Below are 12967 nucleotides of genomic sequence, written 5' to 3' on the forward strand. Positions count from 1 at the left end.
CATACTATGTTGGCATATTGGCATATTTGTTTCAAATATTAATGTAAAGATTTTAGATTTTAATCTATGATTAATAATGTGTCCATTAAAGTGGACATCATGCATCAGTTACAGCTTTATTGATGTGAACATTTTTGTAATTTTTATTTATTTATTGTTTAATAAATGTTTAAATTAACTGATCTTTAATTCTAATACAATTTTCTAATTTTCTTGCAATTAGCTCTACTGTGTATTTTTTTATTTTTGTGGTTTGTAGTGGTGTATGAAACAGACAAGTCTACAGGACTATAGATGAGATTCATTTCAATAATAAAAGTCAGTTAAGTAAAGATAGTGACAGTGATGATGTTGATGGTGATGACCAGGTACAGAAGGATCAACAAGTGCTAGCAAATAGTGAGAGGGGAGCCGAGGATGTTGAGGGATGCAAGCCAGTGAATAAAAGAGTAGAGCAAAGACAACCTGTTTAAGGAAATCTGCCTTTTTTTAGGAATGTGCAAACTGCCAGCAAACTGAATTTTAAGTGAACAGAACCAGTGGATTTCTTTTGACATTTGTTTCCAAATTACCTAGTAAACAAAATAGTCCACAACATCTGTATGTACATCTGTATGTAACATCTGTAAAGAACTCAAGACTTTTCTTAAAATAAATATGGTTATGTCATATCTCAAGATCAAGAATGTAATGGTCATCAGATGAATGTCTTCATCTTGATATGATAGCAGATGCCATGGCTGTAAACATGTATTACTAGATACTTTGGTATCTTCACTTTGTGGATAATTACTCTTATACCCCAGGAAACACTGACAAACTATTTAAAATCAGAACACTCTAAGATACTCTTGAGAACATATATAATACAGCAGTAGATCCTGAAAAATATCAAACAGTTGATTATTCAAATTATTCCTTTCAATGACCATCTGTCTATCATGCAGTGCATTCCAAAAATGGTGAGGGCAGGTTCATTTGTATACATGTATAGATTTATAGTTTAACTATAAATAGTTCGGTAAGTAAGTTAAGGATGAGTACAGGTATAGTTATGTGCCTCTATGATGACATACAGACGTGACATACAGAAGTAGAATCACAAGGTATTTTTGACACTTTCTTATGAAATATTCCATCCCTTCAGACATTGAAACGAAATGACATCTATGGCAATGGCACATGCAGAATTAACAGTCTCCAGGGAGTGCAGCTGAAACTGAAAAGTGTAAAACAGCTCAAAGAAGATGGACAAGGAGCATGTTCTCTTGTTAGACAGTTCACTGATCCACATGGCTTCATCCTCTGCTGGTCATGGCTCACCTGATTTAGCCCAAAGATAAATAAAGAAAGACAGAGAGACAGTTCACATTCCAAGGCCATTTCAGCAAGGCTCTACAATCAACACATGGGAGGAGAAAATCATATGGATCAATTTGTTGCAATGTATCCTCATGGGGCAAAAACAAACAGTGGTACATTAGAGGGTTCTTTCACTTACTAAATGTGATCATTGTAAATGCCTGGCACCTGTATTAAATGTCAGGACTGTAAAATTAGGATCTTCTGCGTTATAAGGCATCTGTTGCTAGGGAATTAATAAATAAAATTTTCGTGCAGATAAACAAAAAGGGAAGACCCAGTAGCACCCCACTACATTTGAAACACAGAACTGCATCTCTTGATGTCAGCTTTGGGAAACCACTGGTACCATCTCACTGAATGCATGAATGACAAAAGAAAAAAAATCTGCATGCATTGTATGGCTTTGTGACCTGGATATTTCCATAGTAAATTGATAATGAACTAATGACACTGAAGAAATCAAGCTTTGTTTGTAAATGAATGAATGAATTAATGAATGAATGAATGAATGAATAAAATTTATTAAAATTTTATTAGATGTAATGTTTCCCCACAAGATTTGAAGGTGTGAAGCACTTTTATTAAAGATACACCGATTAGGCATAACATTATGAGCAGTGACAGGTGAAGTGAATAACACTGATTATCTCTTCATCATGGCACCTGTTATTGGGTGGGATATATTAAGCAGCAAGTAAACATTTTGTCCTTAAAGTTTCCTGTTTCCTGCACATTTCCTTATTGAACTCACCTGTTTTTGGTTTCATCTTTGATTTATGTTCTTATTCTTATAAGTCCTCGTGTGCACCACTATCTATGCAAAATGTACATTTAGTGCATTTTGTCTGCGGCGTTTCGTATTTCGTTTCCTGTTTCTTGCCCGTTTCCAAATTCCGATATGCCTCAAACTTTGTTTTGATTTGTTTTAACCTAGTCAGAGTTCTGTGTTTAGCCTATTTTAGTATCCCAATGCTGTTTTGTTCCTGATCTGCCTTTTGCCACATCTTGTGTTTGCTCTGCTATACACCCAGCCCATGTACTTACGGCCTTAATCTGTTCATGAGCATGGTTTCTGTATTCCTATATGCTATAATGCAATATACAGTATAATACAAATCATAAATGTGCACCACGGCCAACATGTTCCCATGAAGATTCTTTTTTTCTCCCTCTCCTATTCATGTGAAAATTCTTTCTCCTTTCTATATTTAAACATTTAAGGCTAGTTTCTGCAATCTGAGATGTAGTTAGGATGGAAATTTGAATTGTGCAACCCTTACAAGCTTCAATCAGCTTCTGAAAAGCTTATTGATATTTAACACTTGGGTACAGGCAAATGGATGCTCACATGTGATCATGAGCCAGAAACTAAAGAAAAATGGGAAAATGAGCATCACAGCAAAGTTAGCAAATTAACAGCAAAGTGTAGATATCAGAAAGGATTGAAAGGTTAGGCTCTATGCAAATGTTCATTTAAGTGATGTACATTAGTTCATAATTATTAGGCAGGGTGAGCATGAGTAACAGCTTGAGAGTAGTTTTTAAAAGTCAATGCCATCACCATAGCAACATCTGCAAGCATCAGTTCCATCCATATACATATATGGCAATGGTGACTAGCTCAAACAACTGCCAAAGCATAATCTTTACCCAAAATGCTCTTCTCAGATAAATATTTCTCTGTTCTTAGAAACATAGATTTGCCTGTACCTGTTACTTTTGCCCCTTGAATGATCTGAGGATAATGAAAGACCCTTTTTAAATCTGTTTTATAGTAGGACAGACATGCCAGGCAGCAGTCTTTTGCCACAGTCCTTTTAGGGGTCTCTGTGCCTTTGACATTTTTCTTAAAAGCATTAACAGCCCTCTCACCTGCTACCACTTTATTCTCAAATCACAGATGTTTCTGTCAAAGGTACACAGTAACAATTACAAACGGCAACAGAACATGCCAACTTGCCAATAAAACTCTGTTGCCCCCTTCCATGCAAAAGATAACAAAAGTGAAAGCAATTATATGCTGAAAACGAGCAGCACTTCAGCCCCTCACAGAGAAGGTTTATTAAAATTTTTCAGGAAAGTAAGCTTGCCAATCAATTCTATTAAAAAAAAGTTTAACATCATATATTGTTCATTTACTATTATATATTGTTCATTCACAGTTGGGCTCATGAAGTTGGGCTCACCATGCCCCTCAATGAAGCTTTCCTGCTTTCTAGCTGTATCATACATTTTATTTTAACATTTATCTATATGTATCCAGCTCCAGTTTAAGAACACTGTAAAGAGAACATGGTTAAAAATGACTGAACATCATCATAAATTAAACTGAGGAAGCATCTCCATTATGCTGTTTTGGGTATATACTGAGTCAAATCAATTAACTTTGCATAACTATGTACTATGTCTTCAGCCCAGTATCACTGATTTTCATAGTAGACTGTGTCTGTGTATGTATTACAGAACACAGTTTTTTCCATCCCAAGTTGCATTAATTTCTCACCAAAATCTTGTAATGATAATTGGAGAGTTGAACAACTGTGTAAAGTCTTCAGCACAGCCCATGTGCTGCTCTTACTTTTATAGGGTTAAGGTCTGGACTTTGTGGTGGCAAATCCATGAGTGCAAATGATGTCTCATGCTCCCTGAACCACTCTTTACAGTTTGAGCTGGATGAATCCTGGCATCCATTGATGGAAAAAGCAGGTCATTCAGTACCAAATGAAGCAACCTTAGATCATAACACTGCCCCCACAGGCTTGTATGGGAGGCACTAAGAATGGTGGTGCATCCTTTCATCTGGCTCTCTTCTTACCCTGATGTGATCACTCTGGAACAGGGTAAATCTATACTCATCAGACCTAAAGCTGTTTTAGGCAGATTAGCCTGATAAGTGGCTTTCATAAGGCTACACCACTGTTTAGTTCCAAACCCTTGAATTCTCTTTACATTGTGCATCTGGAAGTGCTCTTACTTTTATTAAATATGGCCATGAGTTCTATTCTTGTTTTTTAAGATTTTAAAATTTCTTCATCAAAAATGATGATTCACCAGGGGTGTAACTTTGGTTTGAGAAGTGGGGGACACACAAAATAGGGAAAATGTTTTCGATTTGAATCCCATGTCATGCATTTACACACATTTAGGGACTATGGTGATACAAAATCCAGGAAATAATTAAATTGATTATAATGATAAATTCTGCCAAAAAGAATAGTAGGCTAATAAACTACATATATAAAAAAGATGCATTGTTTAATAAGGGCCGACCGGCAAGATTTTTGTCTTTTGGACGTTTGTCAGAGACACATCCACCAAATCGCAGGTGTTTAGAATAGAAAAAGCAAAAAACTTTTAGAAACTGTGTGTGTTGAATCACTCCCTGTCTTGAAGCCTCTTCACCTCATTTGTCCTCTCATATGAAATCATGACACAAATAAAAATAAAGAAAAGTTCTTCACAACTGAAACTATATAGAAATGGTCAACAAAAAAATATCATGGCCTGACTTTTTGTTTCTCTCCCACCACACAAGTGAGCAGGTAAATAATATGACACCATATCCATGTGAGGATGTGACCATGTTAACAAAATATTCTGAACATCTAAACACACAATTTGGCTCCTACAAGAAGAGCATTTAATTTGATAATATTCAACCTGTATTCACTACTTATCATGTACACTTCTACCCTTTTATCACCAACAAATGAAAATCACCTGGTCCTTCATACAGCATAAACCTACCTGTAATGTTGTGCTGCTACTGCTTATCCCTATCTCACATTCTCTGTTCTGAAGCAGCTCCACCTCATCTGTCCTCTGATATGAAAATGAGTTATGAACATATTCATAACAGTCTATCCAGAGTCTACTTGTCATACATTGCTGACAGAAAATGTGCGGTTTAAAGTGAACTCGTTTTCATGGTAGACAGAATGTTCTAATCTACATTAAATATTCAGCTGTCTGAATATTAGTGCCTGAAGTCTACAGTCTGAAGTTACCTAGCAACAACAGTGTATGTTAACATTAGCTCAGTCAACGTTAGGCTAACATCAACAGGTGTAGACAGAAAATATGATTATCCTGACCTAAGCTAATGTACTGAATCAACCAACTCACATCTCCTTTCTTTCTTTTCATCCATGGTGACATTAAAGTAATCTGTTGCTGCTTCTGGCATTTCATAGCTGACTGTGCCGCAACTGCGATACCTGCTCATTAGAACTTTTAGTGAGCTATTTTTAGAGTGTGCACGTGATGTTCCTGGACACAAATGTGCGCATCAACACAGGCAGACTCTCTTTGTCCTGCTGTGTGTGTGTGTGTGTGTGTGTGCATATATGTATGTATGTATGTATGTATGTATGTATGTAGATAGATAGATAGATAGATAGATAGATAGATAGATAGATAGATAGATAGATAGATAGATAGATAGATAGATAGATAGACTGCTTTAAAAAAATTAAAGGACCACTTTGAAAACACATCAGATCTCAACGGGGAAAATATTTTGCTGGATATCTATACTTATATGGACTGGGTAAAACATTGTTTGATGGAAATGAAAATTCAACCTACAAAGGGCTAAGTTCAAAGACACCCCCAAAGAAATGATGTACCAGGTTAGTCCATTTTCTGAAATTTCATTGCAACAACTCAAAATAGTACTCCAGTAGGTTTGTATGGCCCCCATGTGCTTGTATGCATGCCCAGCAAAATTGGGGCATGCTCCTAATGACACATCGGATGGTGTCCTGGGGTATTTCCTCCCAGATATTGACCATGAGAAGAATGTCAGAATCTATGCCATATTTTGCCAATAAAATTCATGACATGTCCACAATTCTATACACATATAAAAAGCACTTTTGTGTACTTTGTTACTTTAACTGATCACAAAGCATGATGTGGAGGCATAGCTGCAAAGATTTAAACACATTCAGCAATAAATGATTTGATCTATTTTTTCCCTTTATATTTCGCAGTCATGAGCAAATCTAGCAGTCCTCACTGTGAATAAATGTTCAAACGTCAGTCAATTTTGATTCAGGTCCTTCTCTAAACTTCAGGACTACTGCTAAAGAGAACAAGCACAAAATGTGCCACATTAATTTGGGTGACCTTCATAAGGATGGCAGGGTGCACGTCAGCCTTCACATATGAGAATTTCTTCTGCTGCCCTGGCTTTGGTTCAGCCAGGGCTGCATGCTGATTTGACTGCTTTGAAAGACTATTTCCAGCAAGGACTATTAGAACAATGACTATTGACCTTTAATGTCTTTTCTTATGAATTTGCCTGCCTAAACAATGAATTCTGAAGGACAGCAGTTGACTGGCTTCATGATGAGGGTCATGCTCAGACCCAGTCTCAATTCAAACATTGTAAATTAGAGATGGGCCAGAAAGGCATTTCACCTACCTACCTACCTCCAAATGGCCTTTTCTTTTATCCCCCAGTTCAATTATAATTATTAAGAATATTATAATCCCACCATAGGCATGTTAATACTGCTGCTTGGATAGCAAATCAACATTAATAGTACCAATCAGTTTAGCAGGAAGTAAATCAGTGAAAAGCCCAACCACTCATAGCTGTGCTTTACACACATGTAAAGCCTCCTCCATGACACCACAGTGCAGCTACTCATAGCTTAATGCACCATGATAGTTTAATTTATAACTGTGTTGAAGGCTTGTGTGATATAGATTTTTTCTTGCTAGTCTCTTTCAACCATTTCAGGTTCAAGGAGACTATGGGTGGGCATGTTCAAATTACCACCTGTGTACTTGAAACTGTCTACAGGCAGCTGCAATCATGAAAACTCATGATTCCAGATTCACTGGTTGATTGCCCCATGTTCCATTTTATTGTAGTGAAAAAGACTGCTAGTTTGGCTTATTTTTGAGTGATAACCCGTACAAGCATACTGCATATTGTGTATAGTGTAAATGACATTGTGATATCAATATTAAAGAAATGTTAAATCATACACAGGCTGCTGATCTTTTGCCAGCTGATCTCACTTTCATGAATTAATTTTAATGCTCAGTGAATCCTAATAAGCCTCTGCTGTTCTAAATGGCTGCACCTTTGCTGCCTGGTCATGGTTAAATTATGTGTTCATAATGGTATTGACAAAAAAAGCTATCACAGTGAAATAAAGAGCAACTGTTTACCAGCTGTTGAAATTCTTGGAAGGAAAAAAAATCAGATAAGCAGAATATGCAATATTATTGATTCCGTTTCACAAAATAAATACATTACTGCCATACACTGCTATAGCCACCAACAAGAATTTGGGCAGAATTAACTTTTATGATGGCATTTTTACACTTTACAGGATTTTTTTCTAAAGAAATTGTCAGGTTTGAGTCCTATTTGTTTAATATCCACGTCTACTCCAACTTATACAATGACCATCTGTGAAATGTAATGACTACACTTAAGATGTAGAAATACAGGTGAGTTATAAATTTTAGAAGAAGCCTGAATATTTACCTGCCTCTTAATACAACTAATAAGGAAGACACTAAGCCGAGGAATTTACCTGGGGAATGCTATGTTTGTGAAGCAAATCTTTCTCCTGTATGTAACTGGCAGAGAGACAACAAACAAATTTGTACAGGGGCATGCCCACTTTATGGAAGCCACTGAAACAAAAGAATTTATGTCAGTTTCCTACATTTTGCTGAGTTCCCCATTACAGAAAGAGACCAATAAAAGAAGCCCCATTTCTGATGGCAACAGTTTCTGTATTAGGAGTGCTTTTTTACTCTTTGGATTACTCTATCTGATGAAACTGTGCTTGTCAGTGGTCCTGTGTTTGACATCACTTCCTAAGTTTGACACAATTACCGCAAGTTTCTTGCCTGTGTTGGCATTTTAAATGAGAAGATTTTAGCTTTAAACATGCACATGCAGACACTAGAGAGGGTTAGCAATAGTGAAAGTAGTGTAGTGTATGTAGGGGGAAGTATGGATGCCTTAGGTGGCGTTAATATGCCAACTCTGGCATTAAGAGCCATCACAGCAGGGCCAACGGGTGATGACTGGCAAAAACAGGTCTAGGGGATGTGGTAGTGTAGTGGTTAAGATGTTGGGCCCCTTTCGGAAAATTGTGAGTCCCAGGTCCACCAAGCTGCCACTGTTGGGCCCCTGAGCAAGGCTCAATTGCTCAGGTGTATAAAAAAATGAAAGGTCGCTCTGAATATGGGCATCTGCCAAATGCTAGAAATATAAATGTAAATGTCTAGTTAATCAGTGAAAAGCCAGAGGAGGGAGCAGGGAGCAGACAAGCAGGGTAAACCGACCATCTGCTAGCTGCAGTGAGTCATCACCCTGGGTTCAAAATATAGATACTGAGTCTATGCACCTTTGCACAGCCATCACCTTTGATCTGAAGGACTGTTAAATATAAGATCTCTTATTGAGATGATTACTGATCAAAAGATTAGTGTTCTATGCTTAACATAAACATGGATTAAACCAAACAAGTATGTAGCATTAAATGAAGCTTGTCTGTCCAGTTATACTTATATACATCAGCCACGCCTAACAGGCGGGGGGGGGATCCAGACATAAATTCAACACATTTAAAGTTCTATATACTAACTCAACATACGTAGCCACAAAAAATAAGTCTACCAAGTTGATTCCACTAATTGTTATTTACAGACGTCTAGGGTCATATTCTTAATTCCTCAGTGAGTTTGTTTCATGTCAAAACTATTTGTTTCTTCATGAGTAAGAAAATCCTCTGGGAACAGCAGGTGTGTCCATCTTAGATTCAGTAGGTGTTAATCAGAACATAATATTACCCACTCATAATGGAGGTCACACTTCCAAAGTTGGAATCTGTCTCAGACCATTGTCTTTTACCTTTTATCATTATCTATTTTATTTAAAATACTTCTTAGAGACAGTATATGCAATTTGTCACGTCACCATGTTAAACATACAGTGCCTTGCAAAAGTATTCACCCCCTTGGCATTTTTCATGTTTTGTTACATTATAACCTGTAATTTAAATGTTTCTTTAATCTGAATTTTGCACAAAATAGTCTAAGTTTGTGAAGTGAAATGAGAAAAATATATATAAAAAAGAATTTTTAAAAATTAAAAATCTGAAAATTGGCATGTGCATATGTATTCACCCCCTTTTCTATGAAGCCCCTCAAGTTCTAGCGCAACCAATTACCTTCAGAAGTCACATAATTAGTCCACCTGTGTGCAATCTAAGTGTCACATGATAAACATACCTTATAAACACACCTTTTCTGAAAGGCCCCAGAGGCTGCAACACCACTAAGCAAGAGGCATCACACCATGAAGACCAAGGAGCTCTCCAAAGAAGTCAGGGACAAAGTTGTTGAGAAGTACAAGTCAGGGTTGGGTTATAAAAAAAATATCCAAATGTTTGATGATCCCCCGGAGCACCATCAAATCTTAAAATGGAAAGAACATGGTACCACAACAAACCTGCCAAGAGAGGGCCGCCCACCAAAACTCACAGACTGGGCAAGGAGGGCATTAATCAGAGAGGCAGCACAGAGACCAAAGGTAACGGTGAAGGAGCTGCAAAGTTTCACAGCAGAGACTGGTGTATCTGTGCATGGGATCACAATAAGCCATACACTCCATAGAGTGGCCAGAAAAAAGCCATTACTTATTGTTTAGAACAAGAAGGCACGTTTTGAGTTTGCCAAAAGACATGTGGGCGACTCCTCATATGTATGGAGGAAGGTGCTCTGGTCAGATGAGAATAAAATTGAACTTTTCGGCCACCAAGGAAATTGCTATGTCTGGCGCAAACCCAACACATCCCATCACCCCAAGAACACCATCCCCACAGTGAAACATGGTGGTGGCAGCATCATGCTGTGGGGATGTTTTTCAGCAGCAGGGACTGAGAAACTGATCCGAGTCAAGAGAAAGATGGATGGTGCTAAATACAGGGATATTCTTGAGCAAAACCTGTTTCAGTCTGCCTGTGATTTGAGACTGGGACGGAGGTACATCTTCCAGCAGGACAATGACCGAAGCATACTGCTAAAGCAACTTGAGTGGTTTAAGGGGAAACATTTAACAACACATTTAAATGTGTTGTAATGGCCTAGTCAAAGCCCAGACCTCAATCCAATTGAGAATCTGTGGTCAGACTTGAAGATTGCTGTTCACAAGCGGAAACCATCCAACATGAAGGAGCTGGAGCTGTTTTGCCTTGAGGAATGGGCAAAAATCCCAGTGGCAAGATGTGGCAAGCTCATAGAGACTTATCCAAAGTGACTTGCAGCTGTAATTGCCACAAAAGGTGGCTCTACAAAGTACTGACTTTAGGGGGGTGAATAGTTATGCACGCTGAAGTTTTGTTATTTTGTCCTATTTGTTGTTTGCTTCACAATAAAAAAAATCACATCTTCAAAGTTGTAGGCATGTTCTGTAAATGAAATGATGCAAACCTTCAAACAATCCATTTTATTTCCAGGTTGTGAGGCAACAAAACATGAAAAATGCCAAGGGGGGTGAATACTTTTGCAAGGCACTGTACATCTGCTACTACAGAGAGATTTACCGGTAGTCTCCAAGAATTATCAACCATTATTGGATTGCTGTCTGCCCACACAGAACTTGATCAGGTGACTGATTACTAAGTCAGTGTTTCGCTACACTCTAGATATTGTAGCTCCACTTAAAAGGAGAATAATTAAAGAGAAGAAACTAGCACCCTTTTACAATGACCACACACTGACCTTAAAACAATCAACTAGGAAATCAGAACTTAAATCCACCACTATCATCCCTGTCCCCAAAAAAGCCTGAAAGTCTGAATGACTACAGATCAGTGGCCCTCACATTGATTCTCATGAAGTTTTGAGAGTCTCAGCAAGACACACATTCAAAGTATTGTACCAGCCACCCTGGACCCATTACAGTTTGTGTACAGGACCAATAGATCAACAGATGATGCCATATCATCTTCCCTTCGCGAAATCCTAACTCACCTGGAAAATAAAGACAGCTCAACATTCAGCACTATCATCCCCTCCAAACTCATAAATAAGCTGTATAACTGGGCCTGCCTTCTGCACTGTGTAACTGGATACTGAGCTTCCTCTCCAGTAGACCTCAACATGTCTGCCTCAGAAAACACTCCTCCAGCACCATCATATTGAACATAGGCACTCCTCAGGGCTGTGTACTCAGCCTGATGCTGTACACTCAAACCAAGGAGATGTTTGTGGACATGAGGAGAAGTGAGAGTGTCTATCAGCCTCTACTGATCGGAGATGCTGAGGTTGAGAGAATGGGCAGCTAAGTTCCTTGGTGTGCACATCTGTGAGGACCTTGAGTAGACAGAAAACACAGTGTAACTAGTAAGTAAGGCCAAGTGAAGAATGTACTTAGGTAAATTCAGTCTGTTCAGTGGCACTCTCTACTTTACCTGCTGAACCATCATACACTCATAATGGATAATCATGGACAATTTAAACACTAGTCATTACACTGACAATTAATGACCATTTAACACTTTAAAATTGTCACTTTATTTCTACTTGCACTGCACATTTAAATTGTGAAGAATTTTTTATTGTCAGTTGTTTTTCTAATTAGCATATGGGTTCTCATTTTCTTTTTCTTTCTCTTTTACTACTATTATTTATATTTTTATTACACTTTACTGTAAATTCTATATATTTTTTTACGTATTTTGTATTGTCCTTGTAAGTCGTGCTTGTTCCCCCCTTCTGCCCTGTGATTCTCAAGAGGAATAAACAAAGTAAGAATTTCATTGTACTAGTACATAAAATATAAAGCTCAAAATATAAATGGAAATAAAGCTCTTGAATCGTGACTCATAAATGGTGTCAAAAAAATATCAGTATTCGAGTTAGTCAGGAAATCCCTGAGATACAAAAATCTCTAAGTGCTGCTAGTATATCTCTGTCCTAATAAAGTATACCAAATGAATCCTAAATTTTTATTTAGTACTTTAACAAAATTAACTAGCAGTAAAACCACTGTAGAAAAGTGCACACGATTAAAATTTTTTTTTAAAAATTAAAAATTCTTTCCTTAGCACTGGCTATGTGCCTAAATCATTTTAACTACTACATATCTTTGCTAGTTATCATACCCCTGATTAAAAAAACCAACCTTGGCCCCTGTCAGTTGGCCAATAGGCCAATATCCCCTGTGAGTTCCCTATTAACAAGATCCTAAAATGTTGTAGCATAGTAGTTATGCTTATACCTACATGGGAATAACATTCATTTTAGATTAGATTCAACTTTATTGTCATTACACATGTACAAGTACAAGGCAACGAAATGCAGTTTAGCATCTACCCAAAAGTGTGATGAGCAGCAAATGCTTTATATACAGTAATGTAGATAATTTAATATGTACAGATAAGGACTTATGTACAAATAGGAGCAGTACTATGGAGATAATTACAGTTGGGTATATACAGTATTATCAACATGATATACAGATGTATGTGCTATGGATATGATATACAGAATACTATGGATTATTTATAGGTAATACAATATGTAAAGATAAGGGCAGATGCCCAGTATTATGGGGATAATT

The 12967-nt window shown here is 37.3% G+C and overlaps 1 protein-coding gene across 3 annotated transcripts in view; it reads right to left on the bottom strand.

Moving 5' to 3' along the window:
* Positions 1 to 12967, bottom strand: part of pcdh19 (protocadherin 19) — a 49726-nt gene that overhangs the window by 2418 nt on the left and 34341 nt on the right. The gene's annotated exons all lie outside the window — the stretch shown is intronic.

This window comes from Hemibagrus wyckioides, linkage group LG08 (genome assembly GCF_019097595.1).
Source record: "Hemibagrus wyckioides isolate EC202008001 linkage group LG08, SWU_Hwy_1.0, whole genome shotgun sequence".
Lineage (NCBI taxonomy): Eukaryota > Metazoa > Chordata > Actinopteri > Siluriformes > Bagridae > Hemibagrus > Hemibagrus wyckioides.